The sequence below is a fragment of the Leuciscus leuciscus genome (assembly GCF_965113295.1).
Source record: "Leuciscus leuciscus genome assembly, chromosome: 11".
Lineage (NCBI taxonomy): Eukaryota > Metazoa > Chordata > Actinopteri > Cypriniformes > Leuciscidae > Leuciscus > Leuciscus leuciscus.
The window spans coordinates 11,814,999-11,833,684 of NC_138735.1; the positions used below are offsets into that span (position 1 = coordinate 11,814,999).

Here is an 18,686-nt window from a genome sequence, read left to right on the forward strand (position 1 = left end):
GTAGTTTAATAAAATAAAAACATAAAAAACTACTAATCTATTTCAGCGTTGTTGATTCCACGCTCTCATGGGTTGCTGAAAATAATTAAATCAAGCTTAAGAGCAACTTTATCAAATTGGCTTTATGTATAGGCTACCATTTACAGCTCGCGCTCCTCATCTGCTCACTATGTGAGAGTGCCTGTCAATAAAGGAGCATACCTATTCAACTCGTTTTACGCCCTTATCTGAATTCGTTATTGCTTCGGCATTTATGGAGACGTTTTACTAATCACTTCCCGACCGCCGGGAAGATTTCGACTCATAGCCTACCTAGATTGCGCTTTAACCAATAAAAGGGGGCATTTTATCTCCGTTTATTTTCTGTAAATATAACTATTATTCAAACATAAAACAAAAGCAATTAATAGCTACTGTTAAATTATTAAAAATAAAAAATAAATTCATAAGTTATAAATTTACAAAGGGTTTGTAAAAATTTGAAGTGATAGATGTAAATATATGTCCATATAAGCTAGTTGATCGTTGGATGTTATATGTATGCCGTAGAAGACATGGTTATGAAGGGTATATGTAGGGTATATGTAGCAGGAGTATTCAATACAAAGGAAGTAAATGATACATTTACAGTGCTAATAATTCTCTATATCTCTATTCAATTTGACTTGTGGCATATAGGCCTACAATGATATGATTTTTCATATTAAGATCTTTTAATTCTTGAATTTAAGTTCTTCACTAACAGAAATATGGTACAACCGCCATAAAACAAATTTTCTTGGCGACTACTTTAATCCACCGATATGTGTCATAGAAATATCGACATTATAAGGAGTTGATATTAAATGTACAAAGGCAGACTAAGGATGCTCAGGTCAAAGGTCACAGACTTTGCCAAAACTTGCCTAACACAGTAGAACTAACAGTTATAAGTGTAGAATATATAATTCAAACCAATCACCAGACGAATCTCAGTCAAGAAGACTCGAATGACATTATATTTACTTATCTGTATGATTTAAATGTTTACCTATTTTTCTATTCAAGGAACTCACTTGTTGCCATGGCAGTGATCTCTCGGTCGTGAATAACTTCATTCATACAACTTGAGAGTAATGTCAGGTGTACGCTGCGCAGCTGAGAAAGAGTCTATGCTCAAACGTCAACAACAGAATATCAAATGTGATTGAGGTATCTTATCGGTATGCTGTCACCTTACTACAGGTAAGTATTTTACTGAGATTTAATAAGATTTAAAAATTAAAAATAAATAAATATATTAATAAAATAAAATAAAAATCAAAAAATTCACCATAAGTATCTCTTTAAGGCAGGGCATTTATTTCTCGTCTGTTAACTCTGGCCATAGTCGAAGGGTGCATATCCGTTCAGATTTGGACATTTGGAATAGCAAAGGTCAGATAAATTACCAAGCCTGCTCAGACTCCGTTCATTCGCACTTCACCGAAATTACCTTATAGCGGCTGCTAACATCTCTGGGTTCGAAGTGGTGGCAAAACTTATGTTGAATGTGCTAACGAAGCTCGGTTGCATCACTAAGGCAGATCTTGTTAGACGATCATGCTGTTCCAGAGACGTTCAGCTGGGAATCCGTAGTCTCCAATTTCATGATTAAGGTCACGCAAGCTCATTCCTGACCACTGCAATGCCATAGCTACGCACTGTAGTCTTCAGGCGGCTCTGCCTTTCAGCAACCCTTATCCATCACCCTGCCCTCTTCTAACTGTGATCACATAAATTAGTCACTCTGCTCAATCCAGCTAGACAGTATATCACTGAAGATGTGGCTCCCTACACCTTAAAAGCTTATATTTCTGCAGAATCGATTATATGTTTTGCTTTTCTTTCAGATTCCTTATTTCTTATCCGGATCACAGCCGGTTGTTCCTTCCTTATCTACAATTAGTAAAATCGATGTGTGGTGGGTCTCAGTGTCCCCATGGTGTGTGTGTGGGGTTTGGCTTGGAATGCCCTAAATACTTTTCATATCCTATGCTGGAATTGTCATTGAGGGTGAGTAAGCGCATGGTTTTTGTCGTCCCTTTGGATGCAGTCGAGCTGTTGCTTCCGGAACAGGGCTGGAGTTCGACAGCTCGTTTTGCAGCTTTGCTTACCTCTCACAGACATTTCAAAACTTCTAGCTTATATTCAAACCAAGTCAGCCAAAGACGGAGAGACTCAAGAAGCGTCAACATGTAGACCCCATTTCCGGATGGTTATTTGATGTATCATGTAGCTTATGCGTAGTTATCTTCTAGTATTGATTAGCTCATGCTGTTTGTTATGCTATAAATCATATTCCGGGAGCTGAATATATAACTTTATGGTTTGTGATGCCACTAATCCAAAGGAATGCCGCACAGTCCCTCTTAGCATTGTTGTAGTCCTTAAAAAGCGATCTCTTTAAATTAAATCTTCAATGCTTGCACTTTGTGCATTGTAACTTTGCAGTTGTTGTTATGCTTTAACAGTAACATTACAGAAAAGTGAAATCCATTTAACCCCCTTTTATTACCTCCCATCCATATTGGTTTCTTTTCCTATTTTCATATTCAGATTGTATCCATGTTTAACTATGTTCATGGCTCATGCATCCAGGGGAATTTTCTTCAGATCTAACGCTCCGATCTTGCCCTAGGTCCTTTTTCTGATTCACCTTCTCCCCTAATTTCTTTACTCTTTCTTAAGCACTCCAACCGACTCTCAAGTTTCTGGTATCACATCAACAATTTCTAAAATTAGCAATACATTTTGTCCCTTCTCATCTGATTACATTCCTAAAAATCCGCTCTAGATTCTCAGATCACTTTCCCTATTTTCCTACCTACGAAGCACCTCTCTCTTAAGCGTGGTTCAGGACTCAAAAGCTGCAGTTATCTCCCCTCCAGTATAACGGTCATTAATTTAGGTTTGGGGCAGCCACTACAGCAGCTGAACGTGGCATTTCTACTTAAGCTTTCAAGATCCCGGGCAGATGGTCTTCATCTGCATTCAAGTCTTACATAAGACCCGATTCTAAAACTATTCTTCAAGCCCAGCAAGCTCTACAATAACCATAAGGTAAATAACTATGCAACTACTGGTGGTGGTGTCAATCTTATTTCCTTCATCCTGTTATTATTCTAGCCAGCACTCCTCAATGACTATCTAGTCATCTATTATGTGTGGCCTAGTGGCTCTGTTCAATGTGGCCTCGTCTCTATGTGGCTGTAGCAGCCGTTGTGCCTTTGTTACATGTCCGTCATTTAAAAAAAAAAAATATATATATATATATATATATATATATATATATATATATATATTATTATTATTATTATTATTAATTATATATAAAAAAAAAAAAAAGTGACGGCTATTTCATGCGATATTCATGTTCTATGTGGTCTACTGTGACCGTGTAGCCTAATGTGGCTGTCCCGTGGTCTTGTGGCCATTAAATATGGCAGGTTCTGTGTGGCCTAGTGGCTCTGTCTTGTTGGCCTCGTTCAGTGTGGCTTAGCAGCCTTGTGGCCCGGTGGGCCTCGTCTCTGTGTCGGTCTCATGGCTTCGTGGTCCCATGTTGCCTTGTCCTATGTTCGGCCTTCAAGGCTGTGGCCCTTATGGCCTTGTTCTGTGTGGCTTAGTGGCCGTTGTCTGTACGTCTCGTCTAAGTGTGGGATTATGGTTTGGAACTCTTTATGTTCTGTGTGGTCTACTGTGACCGCGTAGCCTAATGTGGCCTTGTCTCGTGGTGGTCTTGTGGCCTTCATGGCATGGTTAAATGTGGCCTAGTGGCCTTGTATTCAAGTATGTCTGTCTACGTGTGGCATTAGTGGCCTTGTGGCCACGTGGGCCTTGTGTACATGTGGGGCTTGGCGCCTTGTGGCATATGTTTGCCTTGTCCTTTTAAAAGATGTGTGATCGGCCAGTGGCCCCTTTGGGGCATAGGTTCAATGTGGCTTAGATGCCGTAGTCTTGTGTGGTTTGTCTTCGTGTGGCACTAGTGGCTTGGTCTTGTCCTTAAAAGATGCAATGGTGGCCAGTCGCCCCCCGGGGCATAGGTTTGTGTGGTCTTTAAGGCCCGTTGCATCTTGTCATAAAAAAATAAAAATAATAATAATAATAATAATAAATAAATAAATAAAAAACCGATGTGTTGTCCTGTCTTACCTCGTCTCTTTGTGGCATTAGCGGCCGTTGTGGCTCATAGAAGCCTTGTCTCTGTGGTCTATCTTGGCCGTGTAGCTCATAGAAGCCTTGTCTCTGTGGTCTATAAAGGCCGTGTGGTAAAATGAGGCCAGAGTCTGTGTTTATGCTCGGCCCTAGGCGGCTGCTATATGTGGTCCAATGTGGCCTGTTTTATTATTTTTGCCAAGGCGGCTGTCTGTGTGGTCCAATGTGGCCTGTTTTATTATTTTTGCCAAGGCGGCTGTCTGTGTGGTCCAATGTGGCCTTGTCTACGCAAGCCAAAAGCGGCATTGCTGGTCCAATGAGGCCTTGTCTCTGTGTTTTCCTAGGAGTGAACTGGCAATTTATTAAAATAAATAAATAATAATCAAATAAAAAAAAGTTATACTAGAATTTAATTGTCCTTCTTTCCTATTAAACTTTAGGCACGCTGTATTTTTCACATCTAATCTACCATTTGTTCTTCCTTCTCTATTTTTCAGGAACCCCAGGACTCTAGACTGGTGGGTATACTCAGTTACCATCTTTTGGGGGTTGGCGGGCCCTGTCCCGGTGTATTCATACTCCACCTATTTTTGGGGGTCTGCTGCGCCCCTGCCTTCATCTTTAGGCAGGAATTGCAGATCCGATACTCTCGGATTATGCACTACGGACGGGGCCTACGCCAAATGACTTTGTAGATTATCAGCTTGCTGAGCTGTTAATAAATGTACGGTTTATTGAAATAATTCTCCCGAGTCTTTCTGGTAGAAATGAAAGCTTTAGCATAAGTTCTGCCGGGAAGACTCAATTACTACGTCACCTATTGCCTTCACTTCTATCCAATCATATTCTTATGTTCATGTATAAAAGCTCGGTACTTACACACGTTTGAGTTTGCAGATACTGAAGCGACGATTACCCCCATCCTCCCCACCACCACCAGGATGGTCCTGTCCATACCTCCCGGGGGGTCTGCTGCGCCCCTGCCTTCATCTTTAGGCAGGAATTGCAGATCCGATACTCTCGGATTATGCACTATGGACGGGGCCTACGCCAAATGACTTTGTAGATTATCAGCTTGCTGAGCTGTTAATAAATGTACGGTTTATTGAAATAATTCTCCCGAGTCTTTCTGGTAGAACTCAATATTTTGGCGCGCTTCGGATGAGTGCACACACAAATCTTCTCACAGCACTTGCGTGAGTTTCGCGTCTTGCACTCAAATGTTTAAATCGCATGGCTTAAATGAGTTCAGTTTAAACACAGATAGAAATGTGTGCTGTTCAGGTGGTCTCGCCTGGCACTGCAACACCCAGTTGATGACGCCATAAATGACACTCGCATTGAACCAAGTTTAGGGTAAGCCAGAATGCAAATTCATCAACAGAAACATATTAGCCTAACTCTGTCTGTATGTTTTATTTATTTTCATAAAACCATATTATAGATGCGTAAGCGTCGTCAGATTTGAGATGAACCGCAGTGCAAGTGATTGCCGAACCATGGGTGGAGAAAGGTACTTTTTTTTTTTTTTTTTATTTTTTTTATTTTACCGAGAACCTACACCCATGGTTTCTATGGATTCTTCCCAAGTAAAGCCAAAAACCAAGGGTAACAGGGATATGACGCCATTGACACAGATCGTTTCATTGTTAAAATTGTGGATTTCTCTGTATTAAAACACTCTTGGAAACATTTGTGATAATGTAAGTACACAAGTCAACAAAATATATAACATTGTTCTAATAGTTTTGGGATATTTTAATGCAAAATTCATATAGACATCTGTCAAGTCACTTTTATTTGTATAGCACTTTATACAATGAATGCAGATTGTTTCAAAGCAGCTTTACACTTAAGTAGACTGAAGTCAGTTCAGCGTGATTTAGTTCAGTTCAGTAAAGTTTATCAATTTTGAAATGAGTTTAATTCAGATATAAGTAGCTTTACCGAAGACCAAACACTGGTTACGGATGTAACCTTGATCTTGTCTTGTTTTGTTCATTTATATAGCATTGTTTAAAAAAAAAACAAAGGTTGAACCAAAGTGCTTTACATAAAAATTCTAAAATAAGGACACATTTTCATTTTGTCTTTTGATCTGTTTCTCGGTTCTGTTCATGTTTGAGTTTCTTTGTTCTAATCTGTTAATTAGTTCAGTCATTCTCATTTGACTCTGGTGATCCATAGTATGTGATCCATACCAAAGTTCACCAATTAACAATATGTGTTGTAAAAAGTGCTATATAAATAAAGGTGACTTGACTGGACACAGAGCTGCCTGGGAAGCCTCTTCATGATTAAATGCCACAAGCTGAATAGGTTGGTTTACAAACTAATCAGACAACACCTTAGGTTGGAAAGCTGGATTTGGCCAGAGTATAACCTGATTATCCTGAGGTCCCCATCTGAGAGATTGTGTGCTGACCAAAAGAGCATGTAGCTCACCTAGACACCTACACTTCTGGTTGATGTTATAGCCAAGAGAAAAACAGTCTTCATAAAGACTCCTTAATACCTGCTTTATCAAGGGGCTCACAAGTTGCTCAGCATAGGCTGTTAAGCACCACCAGCAGATCAAACAATAGATGACCCAAATAATTTCCTTCACGGCTAAAGTCTGAGACAGTGTTTTAAATTCTGACCAACAGATAATCAGTGCATTCTGGGCTGGGGCATCAAAGACCTTGTCTAATGGGTTAATCTGGCGATACCACCAGGGAAGAAATGCACTGTTATACTGAAGGTATGTTACTAAGGCCCTTTTCCAAGGCCTCAGCCATTGCCACTAGTGTACGGGCCACAGGATCAGGGGCCTTATTTATAAAACTTTGCGTAGGATTTGCGTCAGAAGTGGCATACGGATGAAACATAAGACGTGCGTACGCCCAGAAATATTCGGATTTATAAAACCGTGCGCACGCACATCCTACGCAGTTTTCCCTTAATAAATCACAATCAATTCTAAATAGCGCGGCTTCATGTCACGCCCATAGTTGCCCATAAATAGTCCGTGAAACGCCCACAAGTTAATATTCATCGATTGCGAAATCATGGCAAACACAGAGAGGAAAACATAAAGAAACGTAACTTCACTCAACTAAGAGCGCAAGATCAGCCATTGTGCGTCATTACGCATTGTGATGGCATCATGGCATTTTATTACCATCCATTTGATTGCATCTGACAAGCTACAGATGTGTTATGAGGATGAATTGCATAACATGCCAATATAATATTGCAGAACATATTTCACTTTTCTTTTTGCAAATATGTGTTCATTTGCATTTCTGTTGTAATCTTCGTTTGATCTGCAGATTGATCAAACGGGTGTTCGTGTAGGCTGTTAATTGTAAGACTTGCTTTGTGAAGTCTTCATGTTATTTATGAGAGGCAGTATTGCCATTTCTTTTACACAATGCTCTACAGTTTCACACACTTTCACGTGTTTCTTCCATCTGCCGACGGTGTCGCCATTTCTCATTTCACCCGTGTTTGTGCGTACGCCTGGGTCAGAGTTTGCGTGAAGGACCGCACATTTTCCCGTCAAGTTTGCTTTCTATTAATACCAATTATTGCGTAGAGAGCGGCGTACGCCGCCTTTTGTGCGTATGCAACGTTTATAAATGAGGCCCCAGGTCTGGATGAGGGAGCAGACCGAGGTGTGGAAAACAGGACAGCTTGGCATCAGGGAAACCTTGTGCTGAGAGCAAGGGCGTAGATTTGGTTTGAACATTGGGGGGGTTGAAGTTTGGGTATGCCTCCTGATATTGTGATCATGGTATAAATATTGGGGGGGTTGTAATGCATAGATTTAAATATTGGGGGGGTTGTCTCCCCCACAAACTACGCCCCTGGCTGAGAGACTGGGCGACGTAAGAGTTTTTTAAGGGCCCAGCACAGGAGGAGGTGGGTCAATATTCAGTTTAGTGAGTGCAATCTTGAGTGAAAATCATCCTGCAGTGAAAATATCACTGAAGAAGCAGTACTCTGAAGGCCCGAAATTCAGGATCTAATTTAGCCAGTCAATGCTGTCTCACAACCAAGGACATTAAACTATACTAAGGGCATGGATCTACTAAAGCCTTTCTGATGTGTTCAATGCCTAAGACCTATTGGACCTTAGCAAAGAGAGCATGGGGCTTCCATAACTTCCCACACCAGTCAATGACAACTTATGGTCAACCTTATGGATTTTCGAGATCTCTTCATGAGAATGACAAAGAGAATGAATATGATGTGAACAGAATGGATATAGCTTGCTGGATTCTCGATATGATGTGCAAGACATAACTCCTTCCACTATGTTTGTCCATCTCTGGCTGTCTGGAAAAGTGAAATAGAACCGTGTTATTCAATTTGAGTCAATTCAATCTTCAGTTTGAAAACAGTGTCGATGTTGCATAATTTGTGAATTATAAAACTTATGAAACAATGTTAAATCCGCTATAAAGCAGCTCTACAGAAGACAATAGTGTCATCATCCAGCTCAGTTCAGGTTTGATGTCATTCAATAGAGTTAGTGCAGTCTTAAGTGTGTTTTAAACCCCTATACCCCAACTAAGCAAGCCAAAGCTTACAGTGGCATGGAACCCAAACTCCATCAGGTGACAGAAATAGAGAAAAAAAAAAGAAAAAAAAAACCTTGGGAGAAATCTGTGGCTGATATCAATCTACAGAACATTTTGTGTGACTGGAAGATTTCACTAGATCTCCACATGATTCAATTGACAAATTTGAATTTGATAAAGTTTCTTTCTCATCCCACAATCATTTAACAAATGTATGCCTACTATTAACCATTGGAGTAAAGAAAATATACATGTCTTTGGCCAGCTTACAACTAAATTGAAAACCTTACTTTCACAAATATAATGATATGCCTGTGCGCTGATTTAAAAAAAAAGATATTATACAGTATATTTAAACTCAGTAAACGCAGAGTAAAGAGTTATCTTAGTTGTGTTTAACAACAGGTGTCAAGCCAGAAATAATGCGGGTCTCGTGATCATTTGGCTTAATTTGTTGTCTTAAATAAATCGCCCTGTTTTATTGGTCAGATACATTTAAAAAAGTTACATTTATCATCCAATATTGCCTTGACCACAATATATTGCTTATCTGTACAACCAACCACAGTTTGTGTTTGCGCTGTCTAAGGGTGGGTGAATTTGAAATTGAATATCATAGTATAATGCTGAAAAAATGGAAAATCTCTGTAGACTTTCTATTTAAAATAAACTGAACTGATTATTTAAATGACATAACATAGAAATATATTGAAAAATACAGTTCAGCTGATATCTAGTTTACTTGCTGATAAGTGCCTCAAACAAAACAATATTTCAAAGATCTGATGCTTTTTATGCAAATCTAGTTCTTTGTCAATGCATCAACATGATATTTTGATTTTGATTTTGGTTCCAGTCTGTATTATTCAAAATGTAATTAAAAATATGATTATGCTCCTAGAAACCACATAAAGTAAGCAGATAAGACTGGAACCAGCACTCTTTGTGTGCAGTGTGCATTAGACAGTCAGTAAACAACCTTCCTCAGATCCATCCCAATCCCATCCATCCCAACGGATTTATAGACCTGTTATTTTTTTTTATTTTTTTTTTTTATTATTTAAATACTAAGTGTAAGCTGAATTTCAATGTGCTTACTTAAAGACAAACGATTGATCAGAGTTTTTTAATACATCCTAACAGACCACCAGTGTTTTACAAATTCCAGTTAATGGGTTAACCTGTGTGGGTGCTGCAAACTGAGGCAATAAGAATGGTGTTTCTGTATTACTCCATGAGCTCATGACTGCTGCTGATATAGGGATTACCTTGTACTGTTGTCATATCCCACTTTATACAAGTCTTTGCCGGCACGGCACCTCCTTCTAAAGGGGCATCAATTGTCCTTCCGCCCAACAAAGTTCATAGACTCATAGTCAAACGCACACTCATATACACATGCTCTTTCTGTCTCTCTGTCTGTGCGGCATACAGTCTCCTCACTCAAAGCCTCTTTCAGCACCTACGCAGCATTAACTCAACATTACTGGGAAGCATAACAATTTCTCCTGTGTGTACATGTCCCCAAGATCTATGATTGATTCTGAAGCTCAAATATATTGCATTTCTTCCATGTACCTCTTACAACAATAAAAAGTACAATGGAATAAAAAATTAAAATCTTTTTTTCTTCTTTTTTTTTTTAGGGTCAGTTGAAGTTAGTTTCCAATTGCAGAATCAAAGCTAAGAATGTACACTACAAGTCAAAACTTGGGATGCACCTACTTATTTGTGATTATTACCACTTACCACTTTCTGGCATAATAATAAAAATGTCATCAAAACTATGGGGGGAAAAAACTTCAAACATTTTATATTAGTTTTTTTTTTTTTTTTTTTTTTAGGTCATGAAAAGAAAATAGATTCGGTAAAGTGAGAAGAGCTGCTGAGTCCATAGCCACTTTCAAGAAACGGCTGAAGACGCTGCTTTTTCGACAGCACTTCATCCAGTAATACTAACACTTTCTCTTCTCTTCTATATATAAATTTACATGTACTTACTGCGTTGGACTAAACTGAGAGGGGTCATAGCACTTGCATATTGTTGTCCTGTTAGTTTAACTGCTTCTATTGTTCTCATTTGTAAGTCGCTTTGGATAAAAGCGTCTTCTAAATGAATAAATGTAAGTGTGTCCAAGCTTTCAAATGGTGTCTCACTAATATTGTACTGTATTGTTTTGGTATCCTACCTTGTAGATGCATTCATTATGTTTGTTGCATCTGTAGATAAACGATTTACTAAACCTTTATGTTTCTAATGAGCTGTTTCCTCTTTCTATTGTGTCATATGTGTGAATATGATTTACGGCGCTTTCAAGTAAAGTACAGAAGTGCAGCTGTTTTCTCTGCATTGGTCTGACCTTAGGAATGGGTGACTGAATATTGTATCAAAATACAATATTCATGTAAATATCAACTACACATGAGGAAGAAGCGTTGCACATCAACCAAGCTTCCCGCACCAAAGATCAAGCAAAAGTGAGTAAAGTACGGATCATTGCTTTACAAAAATCCGTTAACACTATGTTTTAGTACAGAGACAAAACATGGCTAATGTACTTTGCTCTCTCTATGAACCAGGAAACTACTATATATATGGCCTAAGAAACGATAAGAGCAACGGGGAGAAAGGGAGAGAGAACAGAAAAAACTCTAAACTTTAAGGGAGAGGGAAGTGTTTGAGAGGTGCCGTGACACACCTGCTTGGCTTCTCATTTTACCAAAGTGATGTCTGTAACCTGCTGACTCGGTAAGGTTCAGTTCTCTCAGGTGTCATGTACGAGTAATCACCATGTATGTGCTGAGAGAGTTGAAGTGCTGAAAAGTTGCACAGGCTTCATACACTCATTCCAGGTTCTGCTGGAAGCAATTGTGATCAACTAACAGCGGTCATAATGTGACAAATATAAGTGTTTATTGGTGAAGTTGTTAAAGTCTGTATCTATATCAGAAACCGTTTGTTTTTTGAAATATGTTTTTGAAATATGTATCTTTACCAATAACTACAAACCAGCCTGCCCCTACTCAGTGATAACTTACTTTAGAAATTGGCAACCCTGTTACCTAAAATTCAGTGTATTTTAATTTAATTAAAACCTAGGATTTTGTTCATGTTTATTCTGATTTTTTAGGTTTACTGAAGTTTCTGAGGTTGATCCTTATGTTGAAAAATAACAGACATGCCTTTTTTCAGTCTTTTTTGTATCATACTTTTAAATATCGCCAACATCATACGAAACTTATTACACCACTAAGGATGAAGTCTGCTTTTAACAATTAGGTATACTTTCTAATTTAAGGAATATAGGGATTTGTGTATTGCTCATAAAAATTTATGAAAGGATGACACAATAGTATCATGTGTTAAAACCAGTAAGTAGAGATGTTTGTTCACTGCAACATCCCTGAATGTAACACCGGATCCAATGAAGACGAAGATGAAGATGATATAACATAAGATTTATTAGGAACTAATAACAAGCCAACATGCGAGACAGCGTGTCTTAACAAAATCAACAACAACCGACAAATGAACAGCACAAAGGGGGGAACTTAAATACACAGTGATGATAAACTAAAGTGACAAACAGCTGTGAAGAATGGTGTTAGTGTCCATGGTGAAAATATAACACAGGGAGACATGAACTGAAGAAATGCAAACTAAAAGTCCTTGAACTGAACTAAACTGAACATAATGGTGACACTGTATATTGTAAACAAACAATCTAAAAATAAAACAATGCAATAAATGCAATAAATTATTGTAAAAAATAAATCCTGGCTCAGGAATTGTGTAAAACCAATCAATCAATGTCTGAGTTTGCCGTCTGAGATGGAGACTAGGGTGACAGCTAGTATAAGATCACATTATAGTACAACTGAATGCCAGTTATATGTGTTTTGCTGTATATCTGCATACAGTAATGCAGAAGTTCAGTTCCTGCTTAATTAACATATGACTCTTAATGTCATGATAACATTTGATCATTTTTTATTACAATTTTTATTTGTTGAATAAACGTAAAAAATGCACAAACATTTCTTAAAACATACAGTATGTAGTTTATCCGTGCAAATGATTATTTATCATGCTTAAAACTAATACTTCTTATTGGCAGTATGATGGAGATTGCTGTATGCATGTGCTGTGTTACCAAAGCACCAAAACACAACTGTTATGAATTCTGAGCTTCACTCTATGCGGGTGATTCACCTGTGTGACATGACTGTAGCTACTGTAAACTCTACATATAAATATCAAAGGGCACAATTTCAAAAGCTCTCAACAGTAGTTTGACCTGGTTCAAGGACATAGGCAGAAATAAATATAGACAGAAGTTCTTCTAGTAGCCTATTCTGGGGGTAATTTTACACACAAATTTAGTTGTATAGCTGTAAAGTTGCATAAAAAAATATATAAGCAAATAAGAAAATTAAGTCTTGATTCTTTAAAAGATTTTTGTCAAGAAAGTGTTAATGTCCAGGGTGTAATCATTTAGCAGACTCTTCTATTGTTCTCCTCATCACAAATAAGGAGAATAATAGAAGCAGTCAAGCCAACAAAAAGGCAACAATATGCAATGACAAGTCTAGCACAGTACACATAGCAAGGTATATATATATATATATATATATATATATATATATATATATATATATATATATATTACAGATGTGTCTTTAGCTATTGATTGAAAAATGTATTCTTTTTTTTTTTTTTTACTTCCGTCTGTTTGAACTGTAGCTGAAAAACCAAGGAGATTAATGCTAATTTATTTTACTTAGGTATTTATTAGAATTCATAAAATGGCAAATCAAGCAAAAAATCTTGACCGGAATACATTTGTAAAGGCAGAACAAGTACATTTCTCACTGAATAACAGCCACCAATATGCCAATGTACACTTTTTTTTTCTTTTTTTCTTTTTATATATGGCAGCTATTGTCAGCAGAGGAAGCGTTTCTGGTTCAGTGATAGCCAGTTATGTAGATGTGAACAAAGTGTACTTTTCTAGGAGATGTGTAAGACAGTTTTAGATGTCAAAACCTGTTCAGAATTAGTCACTCCATTATGGCTGATGGGGTGAAATATGCTTCAGTGTGTGTGGCTGCTGCTCTGAGTCATACCTCACTTCCACAGTAATTATAGATCATACTGAAACTAGTGATACCATCTGATGACTGCTCTCTGCTACACACATGTAAAATCGAGCAGATCATGTGTACTGTACCTGATGCTCAGATATGGAAAGACATTCCATCACGTCCTCATTCAAGAGCATTTTGATCTATTAAATGTATTTATTATTTTATTTTAACCTAGGTTTGTTCTCTCATGGGCCATTTCTCTATATAATAAATTAACACTAACATGGGAAGAACATGCAAACTCCACAGAGAAAGGCCTCCTGACTCACCCGGACTCGACCCTGGGATCTTTTTGAGCTGTGCCGTCCCAGCTCAAAAATGTATTTAATTGTCACATAGCTCCAAAAACGACAGTAAGACATGTTACACATGTAAAGTGTAGGTGCAGTGTCTGTTCTTCTATTGTTATCTAAAATGCTGCACACTTCTGCAGATGGCAACAGGCATGAATGCTGATATGTTTTTGGAATGTCAGCGTCAGGTCCATTTGGTAAACACAGAATCTGAAACATTGGTGGGGATTAGGGATTAGTTTAGTCATTTGGAACTGAGGGTATTGTTTACATACCCTGTTACACTTCAGCCAGTATTTAGACTGACTTTGGCTACACTTGCGGGGGCTGAAGACCTGCCCTTCAAAGGTGTTTGAATTTATGCTATTTCTATACTATTCTTTTCTTCTTTATTTTTTAATGAGAATCATTTAATTAGAAAATACCACTGCTGAGTTTTATTTTCCCACCTAAAACAAACCACATAGACAAGAGAAACAAAAAAAGTTTTAGATTGTTTTTTTTTTGTTTTTTTTTATAACCCATTACAGTGTAATAGTTGATTAATGGGAACATGCAAATTTGCTAAAATTCCAACAAGATTTATAAAAATTAAAATGTATTTATTTCATGATTTATTTAGCAGTGCAACACTAAACAGAGTTATAGCTATCAAATAATGAGACCAGGTTTTGTATCTGTTTATTATATCAGCACTAAGTCATGGATTCACAAATTTAGAATGCAGTTCAACAAGGTTGTTTACACCGTGCTCTCTCTTGTCTCATATATTAACTCATTTTGGTGCATTAGATGTTTTAATTACTTCAAAAATTCAACTATGATTCGCACTCAGAATTCAGCGGGAATTCTTTTGTTTTTTGTTTGTGTTTTACTTCACACAAGTAGAAAACTACAAACATTTCTGTTCTCAGGCCTTTCAGGACTTTTTCACACACTGAGCCGAAATGTTTGTACTTTTCCACTTGTGTAAAATAAATAAATAAACAACAACAACAACAAATAAAATAAAACAACAACAACAATAAAACACTGAATTCTGAGTGTGAATCAACTGAATTGTTTTATTTTATACAAATGAAAAAAAACATGTCTTCTGTTTATATGTAATACAATTATCTATTAGGCATATATCCTTAATATTTACATCCTGAAGCACAATTATATGTATATTATTTCTTATAAAATATATAGAATGTCAAATGTAGCACATAAGAGAGGAGAGGTCAATTGTTGTCTTCTTGAGCTTTTAGTCTTATAGTGACCTGTCACTCATCAGCCCTGTATATCCTCAACTCACAGTACTATATCTTCATATTCTTTTTTAAGCAAACCATGAAATCCTCTACACAAGGTATTGTGTGAGGTCCTTCTGTCTCAAATCCATTAAAGCATAATTTAATTTGCCATTACATTGAAGCAGTGACCTCTTGTGTCTTTGTGCAGCGACTGAAAACATCTCAGAAGTAAGACCCTGTTGAGCAGGTCTATCAGACAGACCCCTCCTGCTGAGATTCTGCTGCTGTGAGCTGTGACAAGGATGAGTCCCAGTGTGTATAGGTGCCAATCTTCATGCAGGAGGTGAAAAGAGAAGTGTGTGTGTGTGTGTGTGTGTGTGTGTGTGTGTGTGTGTGTGTGTGTGTGTGTGTGTGTGTGTGTGTGTGTGTGTGTGTGTGTGTGTGTGTGTGTGTGTGTGTGTGTGTGTGTGTGTGTGTGTGTGTGTGTGTGTGTGTGTGTGTGTGTGTGTGTGTGTGTGTGTGTGTGTGTGTGTGCGTGTGCGTGTGCGTGTGCGTGTGTGTGTGTGCATTGCTAGGTAAAGCTGCTAAATACATGTGATTGTTGCCAATACAGCAGTAACCTTTTTAACTGTTTTTAATTATAGCATTATCACAAATAGCACTGGTTTCTGAGAGTGACCCATTTGGTTTTATTATTTTTTCTTTTCTTTTTTCTTTTATTTTACCCTTTTATTAGGATCAAGTTTCATGTACTTTTCTAATATAATGTGCTAAGATGTGGAGTAATGCTATATAATTTACACATTCACTTTGATTTTGTCTCTTAAAAAAATGGTACCCCAGAGTGTGGTACTGTGATTGATAATTTCACTTTTTAGCTCTGAGAGTGAAAGTGTGACTTTGGTGTCATTGTAGTTACAGTGGCCTCAATCATATGGACATGGTATTTCTGACCTTTGCGACAGTTACACTTGATTTTTGTTACTCCCCTTGTCTTCCAATCACACACATTCCAGCACCAATCAGTAGCCAATATCTCGTACTAAGGAATAATGACTAACCTGTTGTTATGCAGCCGTTCATAGCAATTAAACAGTTTTTTTGGGGGCTGGCATTCCATTTGCTAGCATTCCTTCTACGGTTCATGGCTAAGGACAAAACAACAGTATCAATCAGTGAGACAGCTACCTCTGAAACTTGTGTGTCAGATCTGATGTACGGTGTAAGAAATGTCACACGTCCTGTTTGTCCCATTCATGTGATCCTCAAAATGACGGATTCTGGCACAAAGCATCAAGAGTTTTCTCTGTGCATTTGTGAAAGTTGTGAAACAAACATTCTTTTTATAATGGGAAAAACATCATAATCCTTGCATTAATTTGTTGCCTGGAATACAAATATGACTAAGAGTAAAATATTTTTTTTAAAGAGAGGAACGTTTTTTTATTATATAGAGAATGCCAAAACACATTTCAAAATTTTATTAGAGAAATGTTTCGATAAAGAACTTTTAAGATCTTCCAAATAAACCCTTCCATGTGCGTATTAGAAAAAAGCTTTCCCTTTTAAATGTACTCTTATGTTACAAACTTGTGAAAAGGTTTTAAACCCCTTCACTTCACTGGGTCAAAGAGGCATGTGTGCACTTTCAAAGGGCTACAGCACATAGTAGCACTCCAGCCGCTGACCTGATTGAGACAGAGAGGTTGAGACACAAAGAACAAAAAGAGTTGATGCATGCTCTCATGAGTTCGTGAGCACCAGACTGCAGGTGGAGAGTATGAGGAGCATAAGACCTAATGGCTGATGTAAAGGAACAATGGAGACAGTAAGAGGTCATTACTCAGACTGTCACAGCACATACCACCTGCGCTCTCTCCTGCTAATGCTTTAGACAGAGAGAGAGAGAGAGAGAGAGAGAGAGAGAGAGAGAGAGAGAGAGAGAGAGAGAGAGAGAGAGAGAGAGAGAGAGAGAGAGAGAGAGAGAGAGAGAGAGAGAGAGACTGTTGTTGTGACTGTCAGGCTGTCATGTTAAATTAATAAGATAGTGATACAGTTGATGTGAACGTATATAAAATGTTTATTTTATAATTGGTGTAATGTTTAATTTAAATGTAAGCGAGAACTAAACACCATAACATTCTAAAAGAAAAGCATGAGTAGGCCTATCAAATTTTTACATTGAATTTATTTGTATTTTTATTTTATTTTTTCATTTCTAAAAAAACAACAACAAACCATCATTCCTGTATTTGGTGAAATTTGACCATGAAACAGGAAGGGCATCTGCCTGTAACAAATGTGATTGAAAATTCATATTTATTCCTACTCATGTTTTCAATTGTTTTAAAATGTATACAGAAGAATCTTCAACCATTATTGACAGGTCAGGATGATGAAATCTCTCAAGGCATTGCCACATTTTTTTTTATCTAAAGCAATATTAAAGTTAGACATTTAATAAGTATTTCCTGAGAATCAAACCCATGACTTCAACATGTTCAGCAACATGTTGAGTTGCATTTAAAACAACAGTGTGCAATATCTCTTTTAAAGGTCCAGCTCCAGTCTGATTTTGGCTCTTAAGTTTCAAACATTTACTGCAGTCTTGTATATCTCAAAAGCACCAAAGCAGATATGGGTGTCATATGCAGTGAAGTCCAAAGCCCAGCCTGTCTCTGATCACTCATGGATGTGGTGCCACTCGTAAACGTGTCTTTGAAGTTCTCTATGGTTCCAGAGATTATCAAGCAGCTGCTTTGAGTCTGGCCTATCTCTCATGCACTGTTTGTAAACATGCGGTGGCTTGAAGTTAGCAGCAGATTATGATGGCTAGAGCAGAAATATAGGGGTGACAAAGATGTAACGCCAACATTCATACATAGAGCGGATATGGATTTTTCATTATTTTTTTTAAAAGAATGTTTAAACATTTGTCTTGCCTATTTTTGACAAAGAGGGCTAAACATTTAGTCATTTTCTGCATCATATTACAAGCTAATCTTTAGTGAAATGGCTCCTGTCACACAAACACAGAGACTCAATTTTCTTTTTTCTTTTTTTTGTTGTTGTTATAAATCTTTTCTCTCTTCAGATACACATCTGTAAAAGCCATTAGCAGGTTCATTCCTTGAAATGTTGTAAACACTGTTGAACTGTTTAGTTACTGTACACTCAAAAAAATAATAATAATAATAAAAAAATCTGCCTGTTTTTAAGATTTATGAATTCCAATTGTATTTATAATTATATCAAAATGAATTGGA

General features: G+C 37.4%; 2 long non-coding RNA genes across 2 annotated transcripts; both read left to right on the plus strand.

Moving 5' to 3' along the window:
* The first annotated feature begins 585 nt into the window (after positions 1-585).
* LOC309509878 lies at positions 586-5,181 on the plus strand. The gene is made up of 3 exons (XR_014210098.1): positions 586-3,081; positions 4,671-4,691; positions 5,071-5,181. It is a non-coding gene; the product is annotated as an uncharacterized lncRNA (long non-coding RNA).
* An 8,272-nt stretch (positions 5,182-13,453) lies between these two features.
* On the plus strand, positions 13,454-18,330 carry LOC309509889. The gene is made up of 2 exons (XR_014210108.1): positions 13,454-15,811; positions 15,996-18,330. It is a non-coding gene; the product is annotated as an uncharacterized lncRNA (long non-coding RNA).
* Positions 18,331-18,686: the final 356 nt, after the last annotated feature.